The 13,963-nt window shown below is 46.8% G+C and overlaps 1 protein-coding gene across 1 annotated transcript in view; it reads right to left on the bottom strand.

Annotated features, from left to right (window-relative positions):
* The window catches only part of LOC140410278 (NACHT, LRR and PYD domains-containing protein 3-like), a 169,051-nt gene that overhangs the window by 154,760 nt on the left and 328 nt on the right, over nucleotides 1–13,963 (bottom strand). The window lies entirely within an intron of this gene.

Consider the following 13,963-nt stretch of genomic DNA (forward strand, 5'->3'; position numbering starts at 1 on the left):
CTAATACGTCCATTTGCTTCCAAATGGGAGTAGATCCTGTCTCGAAGAATTCTCTCCAGTAATTTCCCTACCACTGAAGTAAGGCTCACCGGCCTGTAGTTCCCGGGATTATCCCTGCCACCCTTCTTAAACAGAGGAACAACATTGGCTATTCTCCAGTCCTCCGGGACATCCCCTGAAGACAGCGAGGATCCAAAGATTTCTGTCAAGGCCTCAGCAATTTCCTCTCCAGCCTCCTTCAGTATTCTGGGGTAGATCCCATCCGGCCCTGGGGACTTATCTACCTTAATATTTTTTAAGACACCCAACACCTCGTCTTTTTGGATCACAATGTGACCCAGGCTATCTACACCCCCTTCTCCAGACTCAACATCTACCAATTCCTTCTCTTTGGTGAATACTGATGCAAAGTATTCATTTAGTACCTCGCCCATTTCCTCTGGCTCCACACATAGATTCCCTTGCCTATCCTTCAGTGGGCCAACCCTTTCCCTGGCTACCCTCTTGCTTTTTATGTAAGTGTAAAAAGCCTTGGGATTTTCCTTAACCCTATTTGCCAATGACTTTTCATGACCCCTTCTAGCCCTCCTGACTCCCTGCTTAAGTTCCTTCCTACTTTCCTTATATGCCACACAGGCTTCGTCTGTTCCCAGCCTTTTAGCCCTGACAAATGCCTCCTTTTTCTTTTTGACGAGGCCTACAATATCATTCGTCATCCAAGGTTCCCGAAAATTGCCGTATTTGTCTTTCTTCCTCACAGGAACATGCCTGTCCTGTATTCCTATCAACTGACACTTGAAAGCCTCCCACATGTCAGATGTTGATTTGCCCTCAAACATCCGCCCCCAATCTATGCTCTTCAGTTCCCGCCTAATATTGTTATAATTAGCCTTCCCCCAATTTAGCACATTCATCCTCGGACCACTCTTATCCTTGTCCACCAGTACTTTAAAACTTACTGAATTGTGGTCACTGTTACCGAAATGCTCCCCTACTGAAACATCTACCACCTGGCCGGGCTCATTCCCCAATACCAGGTCCAGTACCGCCTCTTCCCTAGTTGGACTGTTTACATATTGTTTTAAGAAGCCCTCCTGGATGCTCCTTACAAACTCTGCCCCGTCTAAGCCCCTGGCACTAAGTGAGTCCCAGTCAATATTGGGGAAGTTGAAGTCTCCCATCACCACAACCCTGTTGTTTTTACTCTTTTCCAAAATCTGTCTACCTATCTGCTCCTCTATCTCCCGCTGGCTGTTGGGAGGCCTGTAGTATACCCCCAACATTGTGACTGCACCCTTCTTATTCCTGATCTCTACCCATATAGCCTCACTGCCCTCTGAGGTGTCCTCTCGCTGTATAGCTGTGATACTCTCCTGAACAAGTAGCGCAACTCCGCCTCCCCTTTTACATCCCCCTCTATCCCGCCTGAAACATCTAAAACCTGGAACGTTTAGCTGCCAATCCTGCCCTTCCCTCAACCAGGTCTCTGTAATGGCAACAACATCATAGTTCCAAGTAGTAATCCAAGCTCTAAGTTCATCTGCCTTACCCGTAATGCTCCTTGCATTAAAACATATGCACTTCAGGCCACCAGACCCGCTGTGTTCAGCAACTTCTCCCCGTCTGCTCTGCCTCAGAGCCACACTGTCCATATTCCCTAGTTCTCCCTCAACGCTCTCACCTTCTGACCTATTGCTCCCGTGCCCACCCCCCTGCCATACTAGTTTAAACCCTCCCGTGTGACACTAGCAAATCTCGCGGCCAGGATATTTATGCCTCTCCGGTTTAGATGCAACCCGTCCATCTTATACAGGTCACACCTGCCCCGGAAGAGCTCCCAGTGGTCCAGATAACCGAAACCCTCCCTCCTACACCAGCTGTTTAGCCACGTGTTTGTCTGCTCTATCTTCCTATTTCTAGCCTCACTGGCACGTGGCACAGGGAGTAATCCCGAGATTACAACCCTCGAGGTCCTGTCTTTTAACTTTCTGCCTAGCTCCCTGAACTCCTGCTGCAGGACCTCATGCCTTGTTTTCCTATGTGTGAACTGCAGAGTATAGTCTTCATAACTGATTTACTTTGAACCAAACCACAGAAACCAAAAGCACGCTGTCTGTTCCAATAACTTTATTTGAGCAGTTTTCAGGATCCACTGCTTTGTTATGAATTGTGCCAAGTTTTCTTTCTTCTGACTTGATCTGATCCTTTGGGTAAATATCATAATCTTAGTATTCAGTTCTAACATTTGTTCCTTTCACTGCTGGCCTCATTTTATCAATGGACTTTGCTGACACTAGAACCAACGCTGAAAATGGCAGCAATATTAGCTCATAAAATATGTCCTGATACAAGTTGCATTCGATAAAATCGCCATTGCAATGGAGAGGTTTGTACATCAGCTAGGATCCTGCTACTGCAGATGTGCCTAGATTTCACAGCAAATCCGGATTCTGCCAGGTGTGTACGGGGTTTCACGGTGTATCAAGATCCTGCGAGGTGTATGCGTGGTTTCACAGTGTCTCAGGATCCGGCCGTGTGTGTACAGGATTTCACAGTGTATCAGGATCCTGCCAGGTGTGTGCAGTGTTTCACAGTGTATCAGGATCCTGCCAGGTGCGTACGGAGTTTCACAGTGTATCAGGATTCTGCCAGGTGTCTACGGTGTTTCACAGTCTATCAGGATCCTGCCAGGTGCGTAAAGGTTTCACAGTGAATCAAGATCCTACCAGGTGTGTACAGGATTTCATAGCGAAGCAGGATATTGCGAGGTGTAAATAAATTGCCTCTGACTGGTTCTTGTAGCTACACTAATCAGATGGCTGGTCACATTTCTGGTAATGGCAACCCCCACAATAATGATGATCGATTTACTCAGCAATGGTGCTGCACTTCAATGCCAAGAGGAGGCAGTTTGAATCTCTCTTCTTGAAGATGGTCATTGTCTGTGTGGCATGATTGTTACGTGTCACTAATCAGTTCACGTCTCAACATCTCCACGTTATCCTTCCTGCAGGCACTGACTTTAATTACTTCTGAGGCATTGCAAAAGGAACTTAGCAGTGGTCAATTATAACAGTAACAGAAGGCGGCCATTTGGCTCATGATGCTGCTTCACTATCGAGGAGGATCATGGCTGAACTGATTGTGGTTTCTACTCTACATTTTTGTCTATCCCAATGACCCTTGACTCCTTTGTTCCTCAACAATTATTCCTGAAAATATTCAATGGTATGCCCGTCTCCGCGACTCTCTGAGGAACTGCATTCCAAAGACAAGTCATCCTCCGAGGGCAATGCGGTGACACACTGCTGTCTCACAGCACCAGGGACCCGGGTTCCATTACGACTGTGGTTGACTGTGTGGAGTTTGCACGTTCTCCCCATGTCTGCGTGGGTTTCCACTGGGTGCTCCAGTTTCTTCCCTCAGTCTAAAGATATGTTGGTTAGGTGGGCTGGCCATGATAGGACAGGGGAAAATGGGCCTAGATTTAGTGTTCTTTTGGAGGGTTGGTGCTGACTTGATGGGCCGAATGGCCTCCTTCTGCACTGCAGAGATTCTGTGATTCCATAAATTAAATTGCTCCTGATGCCGTGTTCTTAAATGGAAGACACCTTATTTTAAACTCTGCCCTGCCCCCCCAGTTGCAGATTTCCCTATGGGGAAAATGCTCTCAGCATCTATCCTGTCAAACCCCCTCAGAATCTTACAGATTTCAATAAGGTAATCAATCATTCTTCTGAACTCCAACGAGTATAAACCCAATCTGCTCAGCCTTTCCTCACAAGTTAAACCCTTTAATCCAGGAATCGGCAGAGTGAAACTTCTCAGAACTGCTTCCAATGCAACTGTATCCAGAAATCTGTCTTCCAACATGTGACTCCAGATCCATAGCAATGTAGTTGCCACTAAAATGGTTGAGGGAACCACTCAGTTTGGGCACTCAGGGATGCACAATAAATGCTTCACCAACCAGAGAGACCATAGAATTCCTATGGTTCAGGCTCATTGAGCCTGCACCGGCCCTCTGAAAGAGCACCCTTCCTCGGTCCACTCCCCAACCCTACCTCTGTTACCGCATAAACCCACCTAACCATCACATGTTTGGACTGGAGCGCCAGAGGAAACCTATGCAGGTATGGGGAGAAAGTGCAAACTCCTCGCATTGGGAGGTAGCAGTGCTAACCACTGTACCAACACAAGAATGAATTTAAAGGGAAAATGCTGAAAGACGCGTTTCTTTTTAAAATACACGTTTTCCCCTTTGCAATAAAGTCAATTTTCATTGACCTTCCGAACTACTTGCTGTACCTGTGTGTTAACTTTATGTGAATCGTGTTCAAGGATACCAGATCCCTCTGCACTGCAACAGGCGGCAACCTCTCTCTCCATTTCACTCAGATTCTGCTTCACGCGCCTCGTTCGTTAAACCGCTCGGGCGCGAGGCGGACAGCGTCAGAGAGAAGTCCCAGCCCTGCACTGCGCATGTGTACAATATCACCAGCGACTCCGATCGATGGGCATGCGCCAGATACAAATATTGTGAGGGTTACATGACCAAGCCTGTTATAAAAGCACAAAGGAGGAAAAAGTGGGAAAAAATATTAAGACTAGAAAATAAAAAGAAACGAGCATCAAAACCCGTCCTGAAAATTTATTTGGGGATGTCTCGCACATTCAAAGTAGAATGTTCTGCTGTGTCCTTCAATGTGAGAAATAATTTATTTGTTGACCATTATAATCTTAATATAGAAACAGTGTGTAACCCGAGGAGGATGGAGCCAGTGAGATCAGAAAGTGTAACCCGGGGAGCATGGAGCCAGCGTGATCAGACAGTGTGTAACCTGGGGAGGATGGAGCCAGTGAGATCAGACAGTGTGTAACTCGGGGAGGATGGAGCCAGTGAGATCAGACCGTGTGTAACCCGGGGAGGATGGAGCCAGTGAGATCAGACAGTGTGTAACCCGGGGAGGATGGAGCCAGTGAGATCAGACAGTGTGTAACCCGGGGAGGATGGAGCCAGTGAGATCAGACCGTGTGTAACCCGGGGAGGATGGAGCCAGTGAGATCAGACAGTGTGTAACCCCGGGAGGATTGAGCCAGTGAGATCAGACAGTGTGTAACCCGGGGAGGATGGAGCCAGTGAGATCAGACAGTGTGTAACCCGGGGAGGATAGAGCCAGTGAGATCAGACAGTGTGTAACCCGGGGAGGATGGAGCCAGTGAGATCAGACAGTGTGTAACCCGGGGAGGATAGAGCCAGTGAGATCAGACCGTGTGTAACCCGGGGAGGATGGAGCCAGTGAGATCAGACAGTGCGTAACCCGGGGAGGATGGAGCCAGTGAGATCAGACAGTGTGTAACCCGGGGAGGATGGAGCCAGTGAGATCAGACAGTGTGTAACCCGGGGAGGATGGAGTCAGTGAGATCAGGCAGTGTGTAACCCGGGGAGGATGGAGTCAGTGAGATCAGACAGTGTGTAACCCCGGGAGGATTGAGCCAGTGAGATCAGACAGTGTGTAACCCGGGGAGGATGGAGCCAGTGAGATCAGACAGTGTGTAACCCGGGGAGGATGGAGCCAGTGAGATCAGACAGTGTGTAACCAGGGGAGGATGGAGCCAGTGAGATCAGACAGTGTGTAACCCAGGGATGATGGAGCCAGTGAGATCAGACAGTGTGTAACCAGGAGGATGGAGCCAGTGAGATCAGACAGTGTGTAACCCGGGGAGGAAGGAGCCAGTGAGAGCAAACAACGTGTAACCCGGGGAGGATGGAGCCAGTGAGATCAGACCATGTGTAACCCGGGAAGGATGGAGACAGTGAGATCAGTGTTTTCTCAGTGGAAAGTTATGAGGAACTGTCGATGAATAAACTGGTTTCAGTGTCCATGTAAATGGGGTGATAAAGGTGATAGAGATGTTCTGGGAGCAAATTCCAGAGTTCAAGACCTTTCCAACTGAAGGCACAGCTACTGGTGTCAGTATGAGTGCAGAATGCACAGGAGGGCAGAGAACGCAGTGATGGCTGAGAGTTGCAGCATTGCAGTAGGATAGAGATCATGGAGTTACATGAACAAGATGATGAGAGTCATGTGCCTGGAAGATGAAGAGAAGGCCTTGACGGGATATGTGCAAGAGGATGAAAAGTTGCCCAATGATGACATGTTGAACAATTTAGATCTTGGCAAGTGTGCCGTGAGATAAAATCCAAAATCATTAAGCATTAATGAAAATAAACAAAATTTACCTTTCATGTTCAGCCCCATGGTCGACAACTCCAAGCCCCGAAGAAGCTTCGGCCTCCCACAAATCATCAATCGCGCATTCGTGACCCTTTTCCGGTTGGTCAATGTATGGTTCAGATTACCAGTGTAAATCAATCTAAACCATTCATGTGTGGTCCTTTAGCAGCTGGTCAATGTACGGTTTGGATTACCAATTAAAATCAATTCAAACTACGCATTTGCAGCCCTTCCTGGCTTTGCATGTGCGGTTTAGATTATCAATGTGAATCAATCTGAACCCCGCATGAACAAAGAACAAAACAGCACAGGAACAGCCCCTCGGCCCTCCAAGGCTGTACTAGTCATGAGACCACCCTTGGCCAAAACCCTCAGCACTTCCTCATACCGTATCCTTCGATATCCATTCCATCCATGTATTTGTCGAGCTGCCTTTTGAACTTCGTTAATGTATCTGCTTCCACAACTTACCCTGGCAGCGCGTTCCAGGCCTTCACCACCCTCTGTGTTAAAAAAAATGCCTCGTACATCTCTTCTAATCTTTGCCTCACGGACCTTTAACTTATGCCCCCTAGTGACTGACCCCTTCTCCCTGGGAAAGAGTGCCTGCCCATCCACTCTATCCGTGCCCCTCATAATCTTGTAGACCTCTATCAGGTTACCCCACAACCGCCGTCGTTTTAATGAAAACAATCCGAGTCTATTCAGCCTCTCCGCATAGCTAACACCCTTCAGACCAGGCAACATCCTGGTAAACCTCCTTTGCACCCTCTGCAAAGCCTCCACATCCTTCTGGTAGTGTGGCGACCAGAATTGTGCGCAATATTCCAAATGTGGCCTTACAAAGGTTCTATACAACTAACTGTAGCATAACTTGCCAGTTTATATACTCAATGCCCCATCCAATGAAGGCAAGCATTCCATATGCTTTCTTGACTACCTTGTCCACTCGTGTTGCCACTTTCAAATATCTGTGGACCTGAGCGCCTAGATCTCTCTGACTTTCTATAATCCGAAGCATTTTACCATTTGCTGTATATTTCCCCTCTATTAGACCTACCGAAATGCATCACCTCACATTTGTCTGGATTAAACTCCATTTGCCATTTCTCTGCCCAAGTCTCCAACCTATCAATGGCCTGCTGTATCCTCTGACAATCCTCAATACAACCTGCCACTCCACCATCTTTGCTGTCATCAGCGAACATGCTAATCAGACCAGCTACATTTTCCTCCAAATTGTTTATATATACTACAAACAACAGAGGCCCCAGCACCAATCACTGTGGAACACCACTAGTCGCAATCTTCCATTCACCCTTCTACTGCTATCATCTGCCTTCTGTGACCGAGCCAGTTCTGTATCCATCTTGCCACCTCACCTCTGATCCCGTGTGACTTCACCTTTTGTACCAGCCTGCCGTGAGGCACCTTGTCAAAGGCTTTACCGAAGTCCATGTAAACAACATCCACCGCCCTCCCCATATCAATCATCTTTGTCACCGCCACTAAAAACTCGATCAAATTAGTGAGGCACGACCTCCCCTTCACAATTCCATGCTGTCTATCGTTGATGAATCCATTTGTTTCCAAATGGGTATGAATCCATTTGTTTCCAAATGGGTATAAATCCTGTCCCTGTGAATTCTCTCCAATAATTCACCTACTACTGACATGAGGCCTATCGGCCTCTAGTTTTCTGGATTATCCCTGCTACCTTTCTTAAACAGCAGTACCAAATTAGCTATTCTCCAGTCCTCTGGGATCTCACCAGCAGCCAATGAGGACACAACGATGTCCATCAAGGCCCCAGCAATTTCCTCCTCTGCTTCCCTCAGTATTCTGTAGTAAATCCCATCCGGCCCAGGAGATCTATCTACCCCGTACTGTCTTTTAAAACACCCACTACCTCCTCTTTTTTGATGCCAACGTGATCCAGACTATCCACATACCCTTCCACAAAGTCATGTATGGCCCTTTCCCAGCAAGGAATGCATAGGAGACCTAAAGTTCTTTGGATTTGGAGATGCCGACCACAAAGAATAAAGGAAAGTACAGCACAGGAACAGGTCCTTCGGCACTCCAAGCCTGTGCCGACCATTCTGCCCTTCTTAACTAAAATCTTCTACACTTCCTGGGTCCGTATCAATCTATTCCCATCCTATTCATGTATTTGTCAAGATGCCACTTAAATGTCATTATCGTCCCTGCATCCACCACCTCCTCCGGCAGCGAGTTCCAGGCACCCATTACCCTCTGTGTAAAAAGCTTGCCTCGTACATCTCCTCTAAACCTTGCCCCTCTCACCATAAACCTATGCCCCCCAGTAATTGACCCTGAAGACAAAGCCCTATGCGACTGCGCAAAAACCCTATGAGATGTGAGGGAGACGGAGACGTTAAAAAAAAGGATGAAGACTAGGAAAAGTGAAAAAACAATGTTCCCAGTATGGGGGGGAAGTCTTGGGTAAGAAACAGGAACCAATAAATTTAAGAAGCAGGCTCTCATTAGAGAAATGGAGACAAGGTGCAGATCTTAATTGAGGTGGCTCCGGCAGAAACCTCGCAATCGAAGAGACACCAAAAGAACACTAGATCGGTAACTCTGTGCTGCGGGGTGTTGGGCCGAGAATATCAGACTATACGAAAGGATAGAATGGACGGTAAGGGCGGTGGTGTAGCTTTGTTGTTTAAGGATGGCATCCGGGCAATAGTAAGGTGCTATGGAGGACAAGGTTGAATCAATTTGGGTGGAAATCAGGAATAGTAAGGCGAAAAGGTCACTGATTGGAGTAGTCTATAGGCCACCAAATAGTAACCGGATGGTAGGGCAGGCAATAAGCAAAGAAATAACAGATGCATGTAGAAAAGGTACAGCGGTTATCATGGGAGATTTTAATCTGCATATCGATTGGTTTAACCAGGTTGGTAAAGGCAGCCTTGAGGAGGAGTTTATAGAATGTGCCCGGGATAATTTCCTGGAACAGTATGTAATGGAACCTTTAAGGGAACAAGCGGTCCTAGATCTGGTCCTGTGTAATGAGGCAGGATTGATTAATGATCTCATAGTTCAGGATCCTCCTGGAAGGAGAGACCACAATATGGTGGAATTTAAAATAGAGTTGGAGGATGACAAGGTAAAATCAAACACTAGTGTTTTTGTGCTTAAACAAAGGCGATTACAATGGGATGAGAGAAGAACTAGCTAAGGTAGACTGGGAGCAAAGACTTCATGGTGAAGCAGTTGAGGAACAGTGGAGAACTTTCCGAGCGATCTTTCACAGTGTTCAGAAAAGGTTCATACCGACAAAAAAGAAAGACGGTAGAAAGGGGAAAAATCGACCGTGGATATCTAAGGAGGTGAGGGAGAGTATCAAATTGAAGGAAAAAACATACAAAGTGGCAAAAATTAGTGGGAGACTAGAGGACTGGGAAGTCTTTAGGGGACAACAGAAAGCTACTAAAAAAGCCATAAAGAGTAAGGTAGACTATGAAAGTAAACTGGCTCAGAACATCAAAGCAGATAGTAAAAGCTTCTACAAATATATAAGACAAAAAAGAGTGGCCCTAAATATTGGTCCTTTGGAAGATGAGAAGGGAGATTTAATAATAGGAGACGGGGAAATGGCTGAGGAGCTGAACATGTTTTTTGGGTCAGTCTTCACAGTGGAGGACACAAATAACATGCCAGTGACTGATGGAAATAAAGATATGATAGGTGAGGACCTTGAGATGATTGTAATCACTAAGGAGGCAGTATTGGGCAAGCTAATGGGGCTAAAGGTAGACAAGTCCCCTGGCCCTGATGGGATGCATCCCAGAGTGTTAAAAGAGATGACTAGGGAAATTGTAAACGCACTAGTGATAATTTATCAAAATTCACTAGACTCTGGGGTGGTTGCAGAGGATTGGAAAGTAGCAAACGTGACACCACTGTTTAAAAAAGGAGGTCGGCAGAAAGCGGGTAATTATACGCCGGTAAGCTTAACTTCGGTTGTAGGGAAAATGCTGGAATCTATCATTAAGGAAGAAATAGCAGGGCACCTGGAGGGAAATTGTCCCATTGGGCAGACGCAGCATGGGTTCACAACGGGTAGGTCGTGTCTGACTAATTTGGTAGAATTTTTTGAGGACGTTACCAGTGCAGTAGATAACGGGGAGCCAATGGATGTGGTATATCTCGATTTCCAGAAAGCTTTTGACAAGGTGACACACAAAAGGTTGCTGCATAAACTAAAGATGCATGGCATTGAGGGTAAAGTGGTAGCATGGGTAGAGGATTGGTTAACTAACAGAAAGCAGAGAGTGGGGATAAATGGGTGTTTCTCTGGTTGGCAACCTGTAACTAGTGGGGTCCCTCAAGGATCAGTGTTGGGCCCGCAGTTGTTCACAATTTATGTAGACGATTTGGAGTTGGGGACCAAGTGCAATGTGTCAAAGTTTGCAGACGACACTAAGATGAGTGGTAAAGCAAAAAGTGCAGAGGATAGCGGAAGTCTGCAGAAGGATTTGGATAGGTTAGGTGACTGGTCTAGGGTCTGGCAGATGGAATTCAATGTTGCCAAGTGTGAGGCTATCCATTTTGGGAGGAATAACAGCAGAATGGATCATTTAAACGGTAAGATGTTAAAGCATGCTGCTGTGCAGAGGGACCTGGATGTGCTGGTGCACGAGTCGCAAAAAGTTGGTGTGCAGGTGCAACAGGTGATTAAGAAGGCAAATCGAGTTTTGTTTTTCATTGCTAGAGGGATGGAGTTCAAGACTAGTGAGGTTATGCTGCAATTGTATAGGGTGTTGGTGAGGCCGCATCTGGAGTATTGTGTTCAGTTTTGGTCTGCTTACCTGAGAAAGGACATATTGGCACTGGAGGGAGTGCAGAGGAGATTCACTAGGTTGATCCCAGAGTTGAGGAGATTAGATTATGACGAGAGGTTGAGTAGACTGGGACTGTACTCATTGGAGTTTAGAAGGATGCGGGGGGATCTTATTGAGACATATAAAATTATGAAGGGAATAGATCGGATAGATGCAGGCAGGTTGTTTCCACTGTTCGGGGAAAGCAGAACTAGGGGGCATAGCCTCAAAATAAGGGAGGTAGATTTAGGACGGAGTGTTGGAGGAACCTCTTCACCCAAAGGGTTGTGAATCTCTGGAATTCCTTGCCCAGTGAAGCAGTTGAGGCTCCTTCTTTAAACATTTTTAAGAAAAAGATAGATGCCTTTCTAAAGAATAAAGGGATTCGGGGATATGGTGTACAGGCCAGAGAGTGGAGCTGAGTCCACGAAGATCAGCCATGGTCTCATTAAATGGCGGAGCAGGCTCGAGGGGCCAGATGGCCTACTCCTGTTCCTAGTTCTTATGTAATACACTTTTGGAAGAGTAGTTTTCTGCTGACACAGCCAAAGAGTTGAAATTATGCTTGAAAGTTGACGCTTCAGGGCATTTATTGTGTAGCGTTGTGTGTTTGACCAGTTTCTCACAGTTAAATTCTTGAAGTTGTCATGTGAGAGTACCTTTAAGAAATGGGTGTTTATCAAATAGCTGCCGTGATGTCAGAGTGTGGGTGAGCTGGGCTGTCTGTCTGCTTTTACTTTCGTTTTTGAGCTGGCAGCTACAATGTGTGTTTAGTTTCGTTTTCAGAGTTGGAGCTGCATCCAGCCAAACAAAGTGTAATTTTGATGTCACTAGCTTTCGGAGTGCTGCTCCTTCCTCAGGTGAATGAAGAGGAATGTTCCAGAACCATATCACAACGTCTTCACCTTCGACAGCAATTTCTTCATCCAGACACACGGAACAGCCATGGGGACCAAATTTGCACCCCAATACGCCAACATCTTCATGCACAAGTTTGAACAAGACCTACTCACCGCACAGGACCTTCAACCGACATTATACACCAGATACATCGATGACATTTTTTTCCTTTGGACCCACGGCGAAGAATCACTGAAACGACTACACGATGACATCAATAAGTTCCATCCAACCATCAGACTCACCATGGACTACTCTCCAAAATCAGTTGCATTCTTGGACACACTCGTTTCCACCAAGGACGGTCACCTCAGCACTTTGCTTTACCGCAAACCCACGGATAACCTCACGATGCTCCATTTCTTCAGCTTCCACCCTAAACACATTAAAGAAGCCATCCCCTATGGACAAGCTCTCCGTATACACAGGATCTGCTCAGACGAGGAGGAGCGTAACAGACATCTACAGACGTTGAAAGATGCCCTCGTACGAACGGGATGTGGCGCTCGACTCATCGATCGACAGTTCCAACGCGCCACAGCAAAAAACCGCACCGACTTCCTCAGAAGACAAACATGGGACACAACCAACAGAATACCCTTCGTCGTCCAGTACTTTCCCGGAACGGAGAAACTACGACATCTTCTTCACAGCCTTCAACACGTCATCGATGAAGATGAACATCTTGCCAAGGTCATCCCCACACCCCCACTACTTACCTTCAAACAACCGCGCAACCTCAAACAAACCATTGTTTGCAGCAAACTACCCAGCCTTCAGAACAGTGACCACGACACCACACAACCCTGCCATGGCAATCTCTGCAAGATGTGCCAGATCATCGACATGTATACCACCATTACACGTGAGAACACCACCCACCAGGTACGCGGTACATACTCGTGCAACTCGGCCAACGTTGTCTACCTCATACGCTGCAGGAAAGGATGCCCCGAAGCGTGGTACATTGGCGAGACCATGCAGACGCTGCGACAACAAATGAACGGACATCGTGCGACAATCACCAGGCAGGAATGTTCCCTTCCAGTCGGGGAACACTTCAGCAGTCAAGGACATTCAGCCTCTGATCTCCAGGTAAGCGTTCTCCAAGGCGGCCTTCAAGACGCGCGACAACGCAGAATCGCTGAGCAGACGCTTATAGCCAAGTTCCGCACACGAGTGCAGCCTCAACCGGGACCTGGGATTCATGTCGCATTACATTCATCCCCCACCATCTGGCATGCAAAATCCTACCAACTGTCCTGGCTTGACACAATTCACACCTCTTTAACCTGGGGTTACCCCATCTCTGGCTCTGTGAAGATTTAATCACCTGCTAATGCTCGCATTCCTAGCATTGTTTGGCATCTTTGAATCTGTCTGTATATATGCTTCTGGAACATACCTCTTCATCCACCTGAGGAAGGAGCAGCGCTCCGAAAGCTAGTGACATCGAAACAAACCTGTTGATCTTTAACCTGGTGTTGTAAAAATTCTTACTGTGCTCACCCCAGTCTAACGCTGGCATCTCCACATCATTAATAAGGAGCCATGATGTGGAGATGCCGGTGTTGGACTGGGGTGAGCACAGTACAAAGTCTTACAACACCAGGTTAAAGTCCAACAGGTTTGTTTCGATGTCACTAGCTTTAATAAGGAGATCAGAGGTTATGGGGAGAAGGCAGGAGAATGGGGATACAAAACATATCAGCCATGATTGAACGGTGGAGCAGACTTGATCAGCTGAATGGCCTAATTCTGCTCGATGTCTTCTGGCTCCAGATCCCAAAGGGTCGCAGAGAAGTTATATTTGACTTGGAATGTTAACTCTGTTTCTCTCTCCACATATGCTTCCATACTTGCTGATTTTTCCAGCATTTTGTTTTCATCGCAGATTTCCAGCACTCTCAGCATTTTACTTTTACACATATATATTTGTGTGTGTGTGTAGTCTAATATGTCCGTGTAAAA

This window comes from Scyliorhinus torazame, chromosome 4 (assembly GCF_047496885.1).
Source record: "Scyliorhinus torazame isolate Kashiwa2021f chromosome 4, sScyTor2.1, whole genome shotgun sequence".
Lineage (NCBI taxonomy): Eukaryota > Metazoa > Chordata > Chondrichthyes > Carcharhiniformes > Scyliorhinidae > Scyliorhinus > Scyliorhinus torazame.